A 19464-nucleotide genomic window follows, 5' to 3' on the forward strand; every position below is an offset into this window, starting at 1 on the left:
GACTTTATGAACTTCCCATCTGATCCAAAATAAAAGGTAAAATTGGGCGATATATTTATTGCCAAATATCAAGAATGCATCTGACTTTTCACCAGGGCCACTCAGGGATGCGAGTGGAGGCATGTTATAACTACTATAACATACATATTGTGAAGGAAACAACGAACAGGAGAAGGGAGGGCAAACCAGGTCAGTTTAAATAAATACTTATTTCCTGCTTGTCCCTACATCTTCATCTCCTCCTTAAACCATGATTGAGACAGGCTTAAGTCATTCTTTGCTGTAGTGTTTTTTCCTTTATTCCGGTAATACCTAAGGACCAACTCAAAGTGCACAAAGTTAGTTGAGTTTTACCACTGATTCCCTTGGAGAGAAATCAAGCCACAAGTAGTGGCTAGAAAAAGAGGCAGGATAGATGTCAACAACCAGGATAGCAAAATGTGTTCTACTGTACTTTGATTTTCTGCAGACTCAGAATAATTGAATTTTAAACCGAGTAGTTTGAAAAGTCCCACGGTTATTTCAGCCATTCCTGTCTCTTGGAGGACGGAACTGAAATATTTTTCAAATCTGAACTACCTCCTTAACTTTTGACTCTTAACATTTTGCCAGTGTTGAAAATAGCTCAAACCCACTTCTGGAAGTGGAACGGAAGGGAGAAATTGTTTTCTGTTTTCGCTTCAGGCAACAATACCTCCTGGGCTCGCTGGAGATCGTTCTCCATCCAGACAGAACTTGTAGGATGGTCTTTCCTAAGTCAGCCACTTTTTGATTCCCCACAACTCTCAGCTGGTACGGAAGCTGTAGTAGACCATGATGAAGCTTTCTCTCCAATGCAGCAGTTTCCCCAAGCTAGTAACCTCACAACCCTCAGCGGGTTCAGAAGCTGATGGAGATACCTAGAGCAAGGGTGTCCAAACTTGGCAACTTTAAGCCTGGTGGACTTCAATTTCCAGAATTCCCCAGCCAGCAAAGCTCACAACCCTCAGCGGGTTCAGAAGCTGACCGAGATACCTAGAGCAAGGGTCTCCAACCTGGGCAACTTTAAGCCTGGTGGACTTCAACTCCCAGGATTCCCCAGCCAGCTGGCTGGGGAATCCTGGGAGTTGAAGTCCACCAGGCTTAAAGTTGCCCAGGTTGGAGACCCTTGACCTAGAGAGCAACCCCGTTAGGGAAAGCTGACTTCGGAGAGGCCAGGGCTGTTAATGCAAGAGAGGGCTGTTAATGCAAGAGAAGCCAGGGCTGTTAATTCATCTCCCTTGAAAGCTGCAGGTGGAGGAAGAAATGGCAACACTCACCACGAGGGAGGAGGCGATGGATCCTCCGGGCTCCCCGAGCTTCTCGTTTTGCTAGAGTGGGGGGGGGGGGGAAACGCTTCCTTCCGAGGATCAGGTCTGCAATTTGCTCCCTACAGCAATCAGGGAGATGGCTATGGTAAACGGCGGGCAGCAGGCTCACTCTCCTCAAGGCAAGGCGGCAATTACTTCCTGGTTACTTAAGACTTCTACCTCAGAAAAGCTCCGAGGATCCACCTGTCGGTCTCCAGAAAGGTATGAAAGAGCAACGAGGAAAAGTTTCCGGCCCGGCACTGTAGGCCGCTCTCGTGTGAAAGGCGCGGGGAGAGGGAGAGGCTACTTAAGCGCTCCTGCACGGAAGAAAGTTGCACCTTCAAAATCCCGGCCATTCGGGCCGGCAGCCGAGTTAAAGGGCACGGAGGCGCCGGCGAATCCCGCGCCTTTGACGAAGTCCTGGGTGACGCCGACGAGCCCCTTGCCTTGGCTTCTTAACAGCCGACCTAGCGGGCAGATTTGGGACCCAGGTGCCGCGCTTTGCGTTGCCCTTTAACTTTTCCGCCCTGATTTTTTCCCCAAGGTTCAGCCCCGTTAATTGTGAAGGCGTGAGAACGGCAGTCTTAGTTTCATTTCGTCTGTGATTCAGCTAAAGTTCAAAAAAATGTTTTCTCTCCTGCCGTCGAGTCACCCCTGGAGTTCAGCCACACAGGGGCGAAGAAGCAAGTTATTTGCCTAGGGAGTTTCCTGGTTAATTAATTAATTAATTTTAATCTATCAAACTCCCAGCTGACGTTTGTTCATCAGGTGAAGTCACACTGATGGGGAGAAGAGCTAAATTTAAAGCAATAAATATTACTTATTGGGCTGTGTTTAAATCTGTCCAGTAGTAGTGTATATGTATTTTCTCTCCCACTGTTCCACTCCCCCACCCTTTTGGACAAGGCTTCTAGATTAACCTGAGTTTTCGGGATTGCCAAAAATCTATCTTGGAAAACTGTCACCATTATTTTGGGTCAAAAGACAGGAGAAATATCAGGCAGAAATGTAACCTCTGTCTGCAAATAGACAGCCATCATTCTTTCACAAAGACTGAAAAGAAAATAGTGATTTTGATGCTTTTACACTACATACACACACACAGGTAAAAAAACAAAGGAAGTGGCAAGGGACAGCAGATAGAAGAAAATGGAACATGGAGTAAAAAAGAGATCCTTCTTCATTTGTAATTAACATCTATAAAATACAGTGCTTTAGTTCTTACTGAAAATGATTTAAATAATTCAGGAAAACTGAAATTTTTACAGCACTGATCCCCACACACACAGCCCAGTAAGATTTAAATGCATTAGAGCAAATAAAGTTGGCAATGTTGTGAAATAAAAATGAACATTTTTTGGGGAAAAAATTAAACAGCAGATCACTAAACTGATGCTGCATCTGTTTCCAGTTATGTATGTTACCCACATTTCTTGAAGAAAGGAGGGAATGCAAATTTTTACTTATATTTTTATTATTATAATATTTATAACAGTCCTAATATAGAAAGTACATGTTGGTTCACGAGATACATAGAAATTATTAAAGCATTTGTAATTAGTTGTAAGTTATAAACATATGACATATAATAAATTTCCCAAAGCAGTTCCTCTAGCTTCCACTCGCCTCACATCCTCAAAATAGCTTTCCCAGGGAAAATCAATGCAGTTGGGCAGATTCTACTGGGAAACTGCAATCCTGAAGGTAATTTTTGGCAAACCTGAAGAACTTGATTTGTTAAGACCAACAATTTAAATTTACTTAGCAGCTTACTCACAACAACAACCAAAGTTTATATTGTATTTCTGTACTACTACAATTATACAGAGGTTTGTGGAGTTAATTAAGTAAGTGGTAGTAACACCATTTTAAGTACCTTTCATATTCAAACTTTTGTGCATGCTTTTGAATCAGTGTTGACTCCTGGCAACAGCATGTTCCTGCAGTTTATTGGCAAGATTTCTGAAATGGTTTGCCATTGTCTGTTTCCTAGGGCTAAGAATGAATGACTGGCCTGAGATCATCCAGCTGGCTCCATGCCTAAGGTGGGACTAGAAATCGCAATCTAACCTGGCACTTTAACCACTATACCAAACTGGCTCTTTATTCAAACTTTACCTGTTGATAGTTTTATAGATTCAGTGGTTCAATGAATCATAAAATTAATAGATAAGAAACATCATACAAGGATGGGGAAACTATGGTCCTTTAGATCAGGGATCTCCAAGCTTGGCAACTTTAAGCCTGGCAGATTTCAACTCCCAGAATTCCCAAGCTAGCTGGCTGGAGAATTCTGGGAGTTGAAGTCCGCCAGGCTTAAAGTTGGCAAGGTTGGAGACCCCTGCTCTAGATGATGCTGAACTACCCCCTTCAGCATTCATCAATGGTAGGCTGCAGAGAACTTTGGTCCAGGAACATCTGGAGAGCCATAGATTCCCCTCCCTCTATTGTTGGATAACATGAGTCGAACACATTTTATTTGGTTTTTGCATTACGTAATATTTACAGCTGCCAATGCAAATGATAACTAAACAAACAGTAAGCAGTTTCATGTACTTTATAACAAGGCAAAAGAAGTATCATGCATTTAACTTTATTTATTAGATTAATGTGTAGTCACCACACCCATGATACTGTGAGCCAAGCAAGACTGGAATAAGAAATACCCAGGTGCATCCTGGAATATGTGAATGCTTGTCAAAAGAGAAAAGCAGGATTTCTTTTCCCCTTTGAGACTTTTCTACAAGACTTGGCCCTTCTGCCCAACAGCTATCAATCTTCCTTGCAACAAAGCATCACTCTGACATGTGGCAACGCTGTGAATAATTTCCTGGAGTGTTGCTGGCTCTCATCAGGAGCAGCCCATAGTAAAGCTTAAACAAAAGGTTTTAAATCAAAATTAAGTGAAGGTCTGAAACCATAATAACTAGCTAGTACCTTGAGCAACTTATGGTCACAGATACCATAAAAGTTTTACACACGTGCAGTTTGATACCTTATCTTTGACTCTTAAGATTTAAGAGCTTGCCAGATACAGCTTTTGGTAGGATGGGAAAGAAAGTCCAACGCTCCATATATCTCCCATATCTGAGCCATAAAATACTGGGAGGACCACAAAAGGCAGCAAAGAGATACGGAACTAATAGTTACCTGGATTTCTGTAACCCTGATATGGTAACCCAGTCCCACCAGTAGGAAGAATAAAAATAGGTAGAATAAAACATCTTTTAAAGTCACTAATTTTCAGGTCCTTTATGGCCTTACACTATGTAGCACTAGAATATATCAGGCATTGTCCTGCTGAAACTGAATCTGTCCATCCAGTCCAGTCATTTAGAGGTCTGTTGAGAGCCACCCCAGTTTTAAGATATGTGGGGTGTTGCAGGGAGCCATGGAAATTACCTTGGAGAAACCATCCAAAAGACACTAAGGCAACAAGAAGTGCAAAAGAGAGGAGGGAAAATATTTAAAAAAGACTTAAGATTGGTTCCCCCCCAAATCCTAGGGAAAAAAGAAGAAAAGGGTAGAAACAGGCAGATTTTCAAGTTTTTGTTAATAGCTTGCCTCAATAACATATTATCCTTATTTTCCTGTGGAACTTGTTACCTGATCTAATCTATTTCATGCAGCTGACTGGTGTAAACATGACTTTCCTGTGGTGGTGGTTCCAGTTTGTCAAATATTATCCCACTGGAAGACTATGTGGCCCCTACTCACCTTGATTTGTAAGCAAGTGAAAACTGATTGTGGGCTCCATTGTAGTCTACAATTGGGTATTTTAAGAACAGATAATTTAGTGGTGTTGATTATTTTCTAAAAATATATATTAATAAAGGAGAATATTTGTAGCTCAGGGTTGAAATGAGGGGTCTTTGGTGTTCTTTGAACCAGGCTGTGAGAGCACAAGGACCCCTCAAAAATACATATTCCTTATTTCTGTTTATTGTTCAGTCTATTAGGATTGAGAAAGAACAATTTTGTTAAATAAGAGGAATGTGAAACAATTTTTCATAAATAAAAGCTTGTATAGGTGGGCAAGACTGATACAAACACACACAGAGTGCAAACTTCTGTGTGGTTAGTGGGAGAGGCAGATATGGTGGAGGGGGGGGGGCGTATCGAGACCTGGGAGCACGTGTTCGATGTCTGAAGGCGATCACGTGCTCCGGCCCCTCAGTTCCTACCCGTTCCTCAGGAGGCCATGATCCTCAGAGCTTGGATCTTCGGTTGATGTTATGTAATGCCCGGTCCGTGGCTAATAAAGTTCCCCTGATCTGCGATCTTATTCAGGGGGAGTCCGCGGACCTTATGGGCATTACGGAGACCTGGTTGGGCCCGGAGGGGTGCCTTGTTGAGTTGTGCCTCCAGGTTTCCGAGCATTTCATCAGCCGAGGCCCAAGGTAGGGTGGGGGTGGCGGTTGTTATTAAGGAAGATCTAGAGCCGAGGGAGGCCACTGTTCCTCAGATTGCCGGCTGTGAATCCCTCTATGTGAGGTGGGGCCATAGGAATCAGTTGGGCTTGTTGATCGCGTACCTGGCTCCTTGCTGCGTGACCACAGCCCTGCCCGAGCTGTTGGAGGTACTGGCTGCTGTGGCGGTTGAGACCCCCAGACTTATAGTCATGGGGGATTTCAACTTGCCATCAGTTGGCTTGTCATCGACGGCAGCTCGGGAGTTCCAGGCTTCCATGACGGCCTTGGACCTGATTCGAGTAAATGATGGCCCTACGCACATGGGGGGAGGCATGCTGGATCTGATTTATATCTCTGGACAGTGGTTAAATGATCTGGTATTAGATGATTTAGTAACAGAACCAATGTCATGGTCGGATCATTTTCCTCCGCCTAGCCCTCCGAACCGCCATTCACCACCGCAGGGAGACGGAACCTATACGGTGGTTCCGTCCCAGGCGCCTGATGGACCCTGAGAGGTTCCAGACGGAGCTTGGGCCATTCCCTGAGGATCTGGCCCACGGCACGACTGAGGAACTGGTCATGGCCTGGGAGCGGCCGCGGCCGGGCCCTGGACCGTGTCGCGCTTTGCGGCCTCTGACCCGTGTAGATCTCGTCCGCCCCTTGGTTCTCCGAGGGGCTGAGGGAGATGAAACGCCGGAGAAGACGCCTAGAGAGCACCTGGAGGTCCAGTCGCCCGGTTGATCGGACACTAGTTAGGACCTATTCTAGGACCTACCTAGTGGCAATGAGGGAAGCGAGGCGCCCACGCCCACCCTCATTGCGCCGGCAGATAACCGCCCGGCCGCCCTGTTTGGGTGACCCGCCTCTCCTACATCAGGAGGTGCGGATGACCCTTTGCAGGGACGGGCCGAGGAGTTTAGTGGTTATCTATACGATAAAATCGCTCAGCTGAGGGACGGTCTGGACCGAATTTGGGATGATCCAAGCGAGGGAGAGGAGGCACGTCTTGTTGAGCACATTTGGGATGAGTTTGACCCTGTGGCTCCCGAGGACGTGGACAGGTTGTTGGGGAGGCTTCACGGCACGACATGTTTACTGGACCCGTGTCCTTCCTGGCTGGTACTGGCCACTCAGGCGGTGACACGGGGCTGGCTCCAGAGGATTATCCACGCTTTTGTTGGATGGGGTTTTCCTGCCGCCTTGAAAGAGGCGGTGGTGAGACCCTCCTTAAGAACCCTTCTTTGGACCCAGCTATTTTGCGAAATTATCGTCCAGTCTCCACCCTTCGCTTTGTTGCGAAGGTTGTAGAGAGTGCCGTGGCGCGACAGCTGCCCCAACACCTGGATGAAGATGTCTATCTAGACCCGTTCCAGTCCGGCTTCCGACCCGGATACAGCACGGAGACAGCTTTGGTCGCATTGGTGGATGATCTCTGGAGGGCCAGGGACAGGGGATATTCCTCTGCCCTGGTCCTATTAGACCTCTCAGCGGCGTTCGATACCATCGATCATGGTATCCTGCTGCGCCGGTTGGGGATTGGGAGTGGAGGCACCGTATATCGGTGGTTCTCCTCCTATCTCTCTGACCGGTCGCAGACGGTGTTGACAGGGGGCAGAGGTCACCGCGAGGGGCCTCACTTGTGGGGTCCCACAGGGTCGATTCTCTCGCCTGCTGTTCAACATCTACATGAAGCCGCTGGGTGAGATCATCAGTGGTTTCGGGTGAGATACCAGCAGTACGCTGACGACACCCAGCTGTACTTTTCCACCCCAGACCACCCCAATGAAGTTGTCAGTGCTGTCCCAGTGTTTGGAAGCTGTACGGGTCTGGATGGGGAGAAACAGGCTCAAGCTTAATCCTCCAAGACGGAGTGGCTGTGGATGCCGGCACCCGATTCAGTCAGCTGCAGCCGCGGCTGGCTGTTGGAGGCAGTTACTGGCCCCAAAGGATAGGGTGCGCAACTTGGGTGTCCTCCTGGATGATCGGCTGTCGCTTGAAGACCATTTGACGGCCGCCTCCAGGAGGGCCTTCCACCAGGTTCGCCTGGTTCGCAGTTGCGCCTTCCTTGATCGGGATGCCTTATGCACAGTCACTCATCGCTCGTTACCTCTCGCTTGGATTACTGTAATGCTCTCTACATGGGCTCCCTTGAAGTGCGCTCGGAGGCTTCAGTTAGTCCAGAATGCAGCTGCGCTGGTTATAGAGGAGCTACGCGTAGCTCCCATGTAACACCGCTCCTGCGCAGACTGCACTGGCTGCCTGTGGCCTTCCGGTGCACTTTAAGGTGTTGGTTATGACCTTTAAATCGCCCATGGCTTAGGACCTGGGTACTTACGGGACCGCCTGCTGTTACCACATGCCTCCCACCGACCCGTACGCTCCCATAGAGAGGGACTTCTCAGGGTGCCGTCCGCCAAACAATGTCGACTGGCGGCCCCAGGAAGGGCCTTCTCTGTGGGGGCTCCCACACTCTGGAACGAGCTTCCCCCGGGTTTACGCCAAATACCTGACCTTCGGACATTTCGTCGCGAACTCAAGACTCATCTTTTTATCCGCGCGGGGCTGGCTTAAATTGGGATTTTAATGTTAAATTTATTAATTTTAAACGGGGTTTTTTAGTATGGTAAATTTTAATCATTGGGCTAATTTAAATAAGTTTTTTAAATCGTATTTTAAACTTGTATATTGTATTGTCGGTTTTATTATGCCTGTACACCGCCCTGAGTCCTTCGGGAGAAGGGCGGTATAAAAATCAAATAAAATAAATAAATAAAATAAATAAATAAATAAACTTCAGGCTAATTCATTTAGTTCTCTAGCTGCATGGTCAGAAATTCAGTTTAATCAAAATAAAAGTGTACCTTTCCAACCCACATTTTGAGATGCCTCCCAGTCTACACTCGAAAAACATAAGATGCCTAGTTTCCCCTTTGCACAAGTAGAAAACAAATGCTTTCATCCTTTAATCATACATTATTCCTGAAGCTTTGCTATTATTTCCCACAAATAGTTATGTAGCCAAAGCTTCAAGATCCATACTAATAGAAAGGAAAAATCCGTCCTTCTCCATTCTCAAAATTACTATCCGATGTACCCTTGTTTTAGGTCATTGTCTTCAGAAAATGAATAGAGCTGTCAGCTGGGCTCCTGGGCACGACCTCAGTCTGAGATACCAGATAACACCATCCCACCCTCCAGATAACAATACCCTCCCCACCCCATGATAAGCATCTCTTTCTATCTTAATTTATTATCCTGATCCAACCCATCGCTGCCCATAGATGGGCATTTTGAGACAGATTGTGGTAATCTGAGAACAACGATGTGGAAAAACAAATTTGGGAATTGGTAGCATTTTGATAGTCACCAATACCAAATATCTTGATGACCGCAAGCAGAAGTCACATAGAGATGCTTAGAAGCATTGATGACTTAATGGGAAGTCTGACAAGTTCCATATAACAGCTTGTTAGATATTTGAGTTCATCAGGAGGCCTTGTGAGAAGATAAACTGCTGAACACAAACAGCAATGAAAAAGTGCTAAGTACCGTAATTAAGTAACAAGAGCTGCAGTGGTTAAAGCATCAAGTTAGAAACCCAAAGACCTTGAGTTCTAGCCCAGCCTTGAGTACAAAGCCAACTAGGTGACTTTCTCTCAGCCTTAGGAATGAGGCAATACCACAGATGAAAAACCTTACCAAAAAAACTGCAAGAGACTTATCCAGACAGCCTCCAAGACTTGGACACGATTGAATGGAATAAAAAAATATATACGTTTGATCGAATGGTTAAGATATAGAACCAGGAATGGGGAAACTTGAGTTGTAGATTTACCTTAGGAACAGAAGCCATATAGGTGACTTCAGGCCAGTTTGGAGGGAAAGCCATCTAGTGGTCAACGTGACTTCTATTCCTTTGCTAGAAAAAAGGTATTGGACCACACTCCGTTTCCAGTGATAAAAGGTAGATGCTGAGTGAGTATGAGATAGAAGTGGATTCTTGTGTGGAACTTCAGGGAGGAAGAATTTGTTGCTGAGAGGATCAGGATAAAGTGTGGCTCAGCAGGTGATTGATGGTGAAGGAGGAGTGGGTGTGGTTTCCAGGAAATCAACAGCAGAAGAACTGGAAGTAGAAGCAGAACCTCGCAGCCCCTCCACTCCAGCAGGGATGCTAACAGCCCACAGCTATTCAAGGCATCTTAATTCTGCCCTCCCCCAACACAGCCTGAAAGACTGTGTAAAGCCAGCATTTTGTAGCAGTTAAGAATAGCAACTGACAGCACAGAAGCCAACTAACTTCAGGGTGGCTAAAGTCTTTGTTATAGCTTAAATAGCTATATAACTATGGTATTTCAGCCAAGAACACGTTAAAAGTTTACAATCAGATACAGTTTCCAGAACTAAGATTATTTATTTATTAGTTTGTCAAACATGTACAAAATAGCAGGTATGAACATGGGCTTGATCAAGGGAAATGAATGAGGAAAGATTAACATGGAAGTAATTCAAAGATCTAACTACCCAGGAAAACTCTGCTAGATATTAGTTTACCAATAAAATATACTCTGTACAGAATTTGTACTGTATTTCACTGAACATGAGATAACTCAGCTACTTTGCCACTTAAGTTCCCCAGTTCAATAGTTCTGGGGCTATTTTGAAGCAAACTGAAGATACTTGATTAGAAATAATCATGTCTATTACCTTGTAGCAGACAATTGAACTCCAAGGGTGAAAGGTCTCAAACTTCCTTGCTCAGAAGCCCTGTGGAAATTCACATCTTGCCCCATCCATCCTATTTTGGGGGTAGTCCTTGGTTGTTTCTGCTGCTAACATCTATCTCCCAGGGGAATTTCAAGTAACATCCTCCCCTTCACCCTGGTGTGTGATAGGACTGCTTTTCCAGCAATTAAGCAGTAAACATATGGAAAATTTCTATGGTGCTCTTGGCTACATAACACAGAAATTTGAATCTAAAGAATTTCTATCCTCTTTGGGACATAAATTGATAACGGTGTGGCTCAGGCTGTAAGAAGCCTGTTATTAAAAAAAAGCTGCCTGCAATTACTGCAGGTTCTAGTCCCACCAGGTCCAAGGTTGACTCAGCCTTCCATCCTTTATAAGGTAGGTAAAATGAGGACCCAGATTGTTGGGGGGGCAATAAGTTGACTTTGTAAATATACAAATAGAATGAGATATTGCCTTACACACTGTAAGCCGCCCAGAGTCTTCGGAGAAGGGCGGGATATAAATGTAAACCAAAAAAAAATAAAAAAAAATAAAAGCAAACTTTATTTTAAAAAAAGATTAAAAATTGGAACACAAAGCACCCTAAAAGAGAATCCAATGCTCTGTGCAGAAAAAATGTTGTGCTATTTTGCTGCAAATGAGTGCTTTTCAGTAAAATATTTGCAGAGTTTCTTCAGAACTTCAAAATTATTATTATGGAACACAATATTATAGAGAAAAAAAACCTATCTTTTCAGATATCATATATCAATATCATATCTGAAAGAATGAATTTACATGCAATTAATTTTTTTTTACTTAATATATACTTCAATACATTAATTTGGAGGCTATTGGAAAAATGGACAAAACCTATTTTTTACCAGCCTCTTCCCATGATTTTCCCTAAGGTCTACCTTTTTAGTTTTAAAAGGAACACACTTTTCTGACCTTCAGTAGAGGGAGGAACTGAGTTAATTTAACCATAAGTAAGAGCATCTCTCCTTCTCGGTGGTGGGATTCAAATTTTTTTACTACCGGTTCTGTGGGTGTGGCTTGGTGGGCGTGGCAGGGGAAGGATCTCCATTACTTCCCCACTCCAGGGGAAGGTTACTGCAAAATCCCCATTTCCTCCCGATCAGCTGGGGATGGGGCCAGTCAGAGGTGGTATTTACCAGTTCTCTGAATTACTCAAAATTTCCTCTACCGGTTCTCCAGAACTGTTCAGAACCTGCTGAATACCAACTCTGCTCCTTCTGGGAATACCTAAGCCTGCCTGGCTAGCTGACAAATATAGTATGTTCACAATAGACCTAAATGAACCTGTCTTCAAAAGACACCCAACAAGATAGGTAGAGAGAAGAAAAGATGAAGGAGATATGCCTACTGCAGGTAGTCCTTATTTTATGATCACAATTGGGACTACTAGAATTTCTGTGGCTAAGCACCCACAGAATTAAGTGAATTGTGCCCAATGTTATGATATATATATATATATATTGCCACGGTTGTTAAGCAGATCACTTCAGTTAAGTGAATCACATGGTTGTTAAATGAACTGGCTTTCCCCATTGACTTTGTCAGAAGTTTGCTGGGAATCACAGGACCTTGTAACTACATGCCAGTTGGCAAGTGCCCAAATTTTGATCATGAGGCCCAGGGAATGCTGCGACAGTCATACATGTGAGGACTAGTAGTAAGTCACTTTTTACAGTGCCATTGTAATTTTAAACAGTCGCTAAACAAATAGTTGTAAGTTGAGGACTAACTGAAACAGGTCCTACAACCTGGGTGAAGCATCCTTACTCCCAAAGAAAAAAGAACCAGATTAGACTGTGCTATCATGCCTCATGCAGCTATACCTTAATCCAAAAGCCAAAGGCTGTTTAGTTGTAATTCCATTCCCGTCACCTGCTTTTTCCTTTAGTTTCTTCCTCCCATCTTTTTTCATTTCCACAAGGGAAGAAACCAAAGAAGGGCTGGGAGGGGGAAACTGTTTATTGTAATCTGTAGACTGTAAGATTCACTGATTGCATTATATAATATCAGTATGTATTTATATACTGCCTCCTTTGCCTCCAAGCAATTTTTGTGGAGTCAAAATAAGAGTGAAGGGTCAAATGCAAAAAAGGAACCACTGAAGTTTGATTTGCAAAAGCATCAGGCGCAGGTTAGAGTAAAGCCAACTCAGTTAACATTGCAACCTCTCTAAGGGAGGTTACTACCTCTACTACAAGGGAGAAGAAGAGATCTATAGTTTCTCTTTATGGAATAGACCTTAGCAGAAGCCTTCCATTTTTCAACCCAGTGACAGAGGTTCATTTTCATAGAGGCCAGCTTGGGGATTTCTCCTGAAAGGAAGGAGAGAATGGGAGGGAAGGGGCTGGAGTGAAATGCTGACTGTTGTCTCCAAAGTGCATCTGCAACAGATTTGCTCAATTCCATTCAGAGTTGAAGGGGGGAGGAAATAGTTCCAGATGTTCTGATGAGCTGGAGAGCCAAGAGTAGTAGGAGGAGAGAGGCAGCCTTCCTACCCACTCTTCCTTGTCATTTGCCAAGCAAAGCACCTACTCTAACCTTCCCCAATCTGATACCCTCCAGATGTGTTCAGCTTGCACACATAGGTATTACATGCATCATGCTGGTGGGTAAATTTTGAGAATTATAATCCCAGAACATCTGGAAACATCAGCTTGGGGAAGACAGATGTACTCTACTCCGCACTCTGCATAAGAATTCAGGATTGATAATAAGTTGTTCAACTTGCTTAAATTTGTGTTGCTTCAAAGGAGTGCCCACGATCTTCAGCAGATCATCACCAACTGAGTCAACAATGAAATGTAAAACGCAAATGCAATTTCAGTTTGTATCAACTGGTCTCCAAAACACAGAACACAAAGGTTTTATTTTATTTTGCATTAGTCAGATGCCACTTCTCTATTGTGCTCACTTCTAGATACCAGATTTTGAGACAAAGTCAAATAAACTGGAACCAATTCAAAGAAAAGATACAAGATTGATGAGGAGACTGGAAATTAAGTCCCATAGAGAAACTGAAGGAACTGAGAATTTCAGTCTTGAGAGAATGGGAAGAATGTAATGTCGCTCTTCAGATACCTGAAAATATGCCACGCAGAATGCTAAATCTTTATTATTCCCTTAGAAAGCAGGACCTGGAATAATGGATTTAGGTTACAAGAAGAGAAGCTCTGGTTGAATATTGTAATGCAATAAGAGTAGTTTGACAGAAGAACAGGTGTAGAGCTCCTGTCTCCAAATAGGTTTGAGCAGAGGCTAGAAAGCTATCCATGGAGGGTGCTTTAATCTCATTTCCTGTGCTTAGCATGGCACATGGTCGACTTCAATGGCCCAAACTGCCTCTCTCTGCTCTGTTTCCATCCATCACTTTTTATGATTTGAATAACTTGGGTGGGGGAGGAATTTACCACTAGATGACAGATGCCAAATTTTATCCAGGGCTTGCAGCCCTTGAAAGCACATGGCTGAAAGCTTCTGAATAATAAAATGTAAAATTTGTCATTTGCTGGCTAGCTTCTATAAGCAAGCCTTGTTTGAGACAAGCTGAAAATGAAATTGAATAAATGCAAGAAATACATCTGTACATTTCTTCTGAGAAGAAAGTCTCGTTAATATGTATTCACATATTTCAATGTGCTTAACCATCATTTATTGAATAATGACGGGACAAAAAAAAATCTAAACCCAATGGCTAAGTCTGCAAAATCAAACAAATCACACAAAGTTGTAGGGCAATATGATTCATAGCCATTGTGTTCAGTAGAACCTATTTTCATACAACTCTTTATCTACAGTGTCAATTAACCAAAGTGGATTTTCTGACATTCTCTCAAATGTTTTCTTCAAATATTTTGTGTTGAAAATTGTATTCATCCATCCATTATATACTGATTATCTATCAGTTAAGTGGTTCCCAGAGAAACATACAAGGTAAGACTCCTAACTAGTATTGCAAGTTTTAATATTTTCTGATTAATTATTTATTATTAATATTTATTATTAATCTAATTTTAATTAATTTTGTGATTTGTTAAAATGGTTTAATTTAGTCAGTTGTCTTTTGATATTCTACATTTTTATTACAGTACTTTAGTTACAGTAACTTTCAGATCTGTCTTTTATGGCATTGTATTTATCTAGTATTTATATTTATTATATGAATAATAAATACTTTTACTTTTTTTGCTTTTACAGTGATTTGTTTAGTCATGTTTTATAGATAAGATTGTACTTACTGGATTGGTTGCATATTTTGTTACCTGCAGTTTTTTTTTCTTAGTCTGTGACATTAACTGAATGATTTATGTGGGTAAAATTATATATCAATTCATCCCAATTACAATTTAAATGGAATCGTTCAATTATAAAATATATACCCTAATTGTAAAATATTACCACAAGTTAAAGTCATTTTCAGTACAGATCAGTGAACAATTTGAAAAGGAGATTTTGTAGCTCTATGAAAACTGTGGCTGAGAAATATAGACAGATTTTTATGTTTTATAGAGAAATGCATGGCAACATTAGACTGTATCTCAGTTTATTGACTCAGATGTGAATGAGCCACATAGTCACAAATACCATCCCGTTCCTGCTCCATTTTATTCAATTCTATCTAATTTGAAGTATTAAAATTACCAGCTTTAATATAAGCTTCAATCTTTAGCAGCTGTCGAAATTGAAAGTGACTCTTCCCCAAGCACAACTTTCACATAGTTGTTTTTAGCAACCTTTATTGAGATAAACACATTGCAGTTGGAACAATGGTAGTGTTCTAGCTGGAGAACTAGGCAGGCAAGAACGGAGGCTAGGCAGGTTGCGAATAACTGCAGCCGACAAGTCTTTAGGTGGTGGCTTAGCCCCGAGGACTTAACAGGTATCAGCTAAACTGTTTTCAATTTAGGACCAAAATCCTAATGCACAATAGAACAGAGATGTTCTAACATCCTTCCGAGGTAGTGATGTAATAGAATGTGTGGGTGACCTTGGGGAACTGAAGGGAAGAGATGCTCCCTAGGAAATGATCAGTCACGATTGGCAGGAGCCCCCAGCACCTTAACCAGGAAGAATGGACTGAGTTGTTACAAGTGGCAGGAGGAAGTTTGTACTTTCAGACTTTCAAAATTCAATCAATATAGTCTTACAATAAAGTAGAATTAGTTCATCTAACCATGTATCCTGTCTGGGAATACCTTCTAGGCAGTGGTGGGATTCAAGTAATTTAACAACCGGTTCTCTGCCCTAATGATTTCTTCCAATAACCAGTTTGCCAAACTGCTCAGAAAGTTAACAACCGGTTCTCCCGAAGTGGTGCGAACTGGCTGAATCCCACCACTGCTTCTAGGGCTGACAGTCAGCATGGAGGTGGGTCCCTTTGGTGATAACAAGGAAGTTTGCAGCTGGTAACAGTAGAAGTAAATGGGTTTTTAAAAAATCTTTCCAATAATATGGTTCTATGGCTACATGATGTTTTGATATATGTAGCCAAATATACACTCATTGAAGAAAGATTGCAAACTGGAATATTTTTTTGTGAGAAAGTAAAAAGTTGAATTCTGAAGTTTACCTCAAAATACTGCCAGCTATACACCACAAGCCACAACAGTGCCAAATGATTACAGAGGCATGATAATGTCATCCTACTGCTATTATATACTTGTGATCTGATATTTTCGTGATGATATTATTATCCATATTTTACCACTTGCTCCCTCCCATGCTTTCATCCCTGTCCAAACACCCAGCGGTGGAGTTTAATATCTTTGAAATTTACAAATGGGGAAACAGAGCATGAATCATTGCTTGCTATGCTATAGGGAAAATACAAGATTCAAACTAGTGCCCAATTATACCATTTCTGAGCGGCCTCAGACAAAAATGTATTGGTTGAATTCATATATTGCACTAAGCCACAATTCTTAAATTATACTTTATTGAATAACTGACTGGGTTCCATCACCCTTAAGTAATAAATAATCTTTTACAAACTATAAAGATAAGGTTTTGGCAACACACTAAGCCAAAATCAAACAAACATGTACTTCATGTGAACTTTGTCACTGGACTGTTTCAAATGGCCCACCTTGAAATGCTGACAGACAATAAGTCAATCAGTGTTTCTCCTCCAGATGAGGAACAGGAACTTCCAAAAAGGATTTAATCACTGTCCCACCAAAGTGTTGCCACCCTGGAGCAATATAAAATCATTCAGTACATTCTACACAGTTGAAATCCTACGCAAATTGCCACTACATTTCCCCTCAATCCACATTTTCAAAAATTGTGAGATTGTTTAGTCATATGCACTGTCATAATAACAACAACTTCCTTGGCCTCTGAGGGTTCTTGGGAAGCAATCAGACATTTAGCCCTAAAACTTTGTGATTATTTTTTTTAATGTAATATATGCAAAACAATATCCATTATCTGTGTTGCTAGTTTTATAGCTGCCCTCCCTTCATAGGTTTAAGTAAGGGCATTGATTACACTTGGCTGGATATCTCTCAGAGTTGTCAGGACTTGACTTCTTTATTTCTTCAGCCTTCCATTGGGCCAACTGAGCAAAGAAATCAGCCCTCTTTCCTTTTATGTTTTGCAGGCTACTAAGTGGTCTTCTACTGCACTGCTCTGGATATGTCAGCAGTTTTCAAAAGCTCACCAATCCAACATGGCTCATCTTCTACCTCCACTCCAAGTCTTAACTCACTTTTCTCTTTTCTCTTCCTGTCAACAAATCAAAAAACCCTTTTTACTTCCCCTTCCCAGTGAGAAACCCGTTATCTCCCAGCCTGTGCTTATTAAAAGTATGTCTGAGTTGTCTTATGATAGGATAGAGGGCAGTATTCAGTTACTGATAATAGTTGCAATGGTGAAGGCTGTGTAATAGAGTTAGGCTGCCTAGATCAGGGGTCTCCAACCTTGGTCGCTTTAAGACTTGTGGACTTAAACTCCTAGATCCCTCAGCCAGCAAAGCCCTGGCCTAGATAACTAGGGGTTAATTCCTCCTATACTAAAAATCTGCAAAAATGATAGGATGCCATAATATTAGTTTTGTTCCCAACTTTTTCTAGTGGTTTTACCAACACTTTGCTGCAGCAACAAATTAGGAGATGGTAAGAGAGGAGGGACACATCCTCAACAAAATGCAGGTTGCAGGATTATAACTTACTAAAGGCATATTTCCATTCCTTGGAATAACCAAAATCCCCTCAATAATCACTCCATACAAAAGGGGAATAAGTAATACCCCCCTACACACAAATATATACCGGCACTTTTCCTTCCCAGTCCTCCCTTCTACAGAGAAGCGGGGAAATTAACATAATTAATTTCACCCTTAGAAGTCACAAATCATCATTCCCTTAAACTATCTACTAAGTCAACTGAAGTTCAAGAGCTCAGGGAAAAGCTAGAGTTCCTCCACAGATGGGAAAATGGGCTGCCTACAAGCCTTGCAAGATTTCACTGTTAAAAAAAAGATTGCTCTATGTATATATAAAGGAGAAAGATGTTGCACTGCAGTAGAGAAAGGAATAATTTGACTCAGCTGCTAAACTTAACCAGTTGTAGAAAGTTAGCATTCACCTCTCTCCTAGAAGAATAAAATATTTTGGGAAATATTTAAGAATGCAGAATATTATATTTCCCTAAAGGAGAAACATGCTCTTCGAAAGCATGTTAATAGCCCCAGCAGGACTGGGCCAGCCTATCTACAAGACAAAAGACTTTCAGCTCCAGGGTGATGGGATTAAGACATGACCCCTTGGGACACAATAGGATTATCTCTCTACCATCTAGCAGCGGAGCTCACCACATGGCACAACAAGCCCCTTCATTGCATCAGCAAGCTTCAACCAAGCCTGGGCTCAAACAGCCTACAAAGTTAGCAGTGACCCCTACAACAACAATAGAATACATTTCTTGCACAGGAACAGGAAGCTCAAGGGCGAGGCCCAAGACAGAGTATAAATAACCCTCACTCTCCAATACATGAGGTCAGATGCCCAGGACCTCAAACCCATGTGGGTTCATGAATAAACCATTTTTCCAATCAGCCTCCATGTTTCCAGTATCTTTCTCCCTACTTGGAACTGAACCAAATGGATATTTCTTCCAACACAGTTTTTGTGACCAAAGAGGCTAAGAGCTGTTTCTGAATCAGTTGTCTAGCTCACTTTTTATGGGACACTATTGATTGGTGTGAAAGAATTGGCTATAATTAGATGTTCCCAATAGGAACTCCCTAGATGCAATATGTTTGCGATTTACAGCATTTCCAGTATTGGTGCATGTAGGTAGGGAATTCTGGGAACTGCAGTTTTAATGCATCTTTGTGGTATTACTTGAGAAGACTAGTTTATGGGATCGATAGATCAGACTTTAAGGTAACACATACTGTATACAAAGAAAGGACACATCTGGACATCTTTGACTTCCCCCAACTAAGTTATTTTCTCCATCTGGATATCCAGCCTCAGAAAAAACAAATTTCCATGCATTTTCATATTTAGAATTCTCTAAAGAGCATCTATAATAGCAGGCTGGAATAAGTTAATAACAAACTTAATAAAGAACGATCCATTATGCAAATGCTGGCTGCAGGCAGCATTAATGACACCCAGGCATAGCCAAAGTAGAGAAACTCAAGAGGAGCCAGAACAAATTCAATGCTCCTCCTCAAAATTCTTGATTATTTCCATGTTTCAATCTCTGAGTAATGCATACAATCAGCATATTTTTAAACAGCCAAAGCTTAGAAGGATGATGAAGTTGGCAACATTTATAGTTACAATGAGGCAATATTATATTTTACTGTGTATAGTAGGGAATACGTAGGACGTACAGTAGTATTCTAAATCGCATAAAAACTTGATATCAATTTTCCCCAGTCTAAGACTTTCATTCCTAATGGGCATATTTGGAGGAGGAAACATCTATGAGTAAAAAACTAAAAC

The 19464-nt window shown here is 42.1% G+C and overlaps 1 protein-coding gene and 1 long non-coding RNA gene across 3 annotated transcripts in view; one reads left to right on the forward strand and one right to left on the reverse strand.

The window, feature by feature from the left end:
- The window catches only part of LOC131189016 (uncharacterized), a 39956-nt gene extending 36647 nt beyond the window's left edge, over nucleotides 1–3309 (reverse strand). For both annotated transcript variants that reach the window (XM_058164785.1, XM_058164784.1), the window contains exon 1: nucleotides 1299–3309. The gene's annotated coding sequence lies outside the window, so the exon portion shown is untranslated. The remainder of the gene's footprint in view (nucleotides 1–1298) is intronic.
- Nucleotides 1447–18621, forward strand: LOC131189017 (uncharacterized). Its single transcript, XR_009152881.1, has 3 exons — nucleotides 1447–1550; nucleotides 3322–3373; nucleotides 17109–18621. It is a non-coding gene; the product is annotated as an uncharacterized LOC131189017 (long non-coding RNA).
- The last annotated feature ends 843 nt before the right edge of the window (nucleotides 18622–19464 follow it).

Source organism: Ahaetulla prasina, chromosome 1 (genome assembly GCF_028640845.1).
Source record: "Ahaetulla prasina isolate Xishuangbanna chromosome 1, ASM2864084v1, whole genome shotgun sequence".
NCBI classification, from domain to species: Eukaryota; Metazoa; Chordata; class Lepidosauria; order Squamata; family Colubridae; genus Ahaetulla; species Ahaetulla prasina.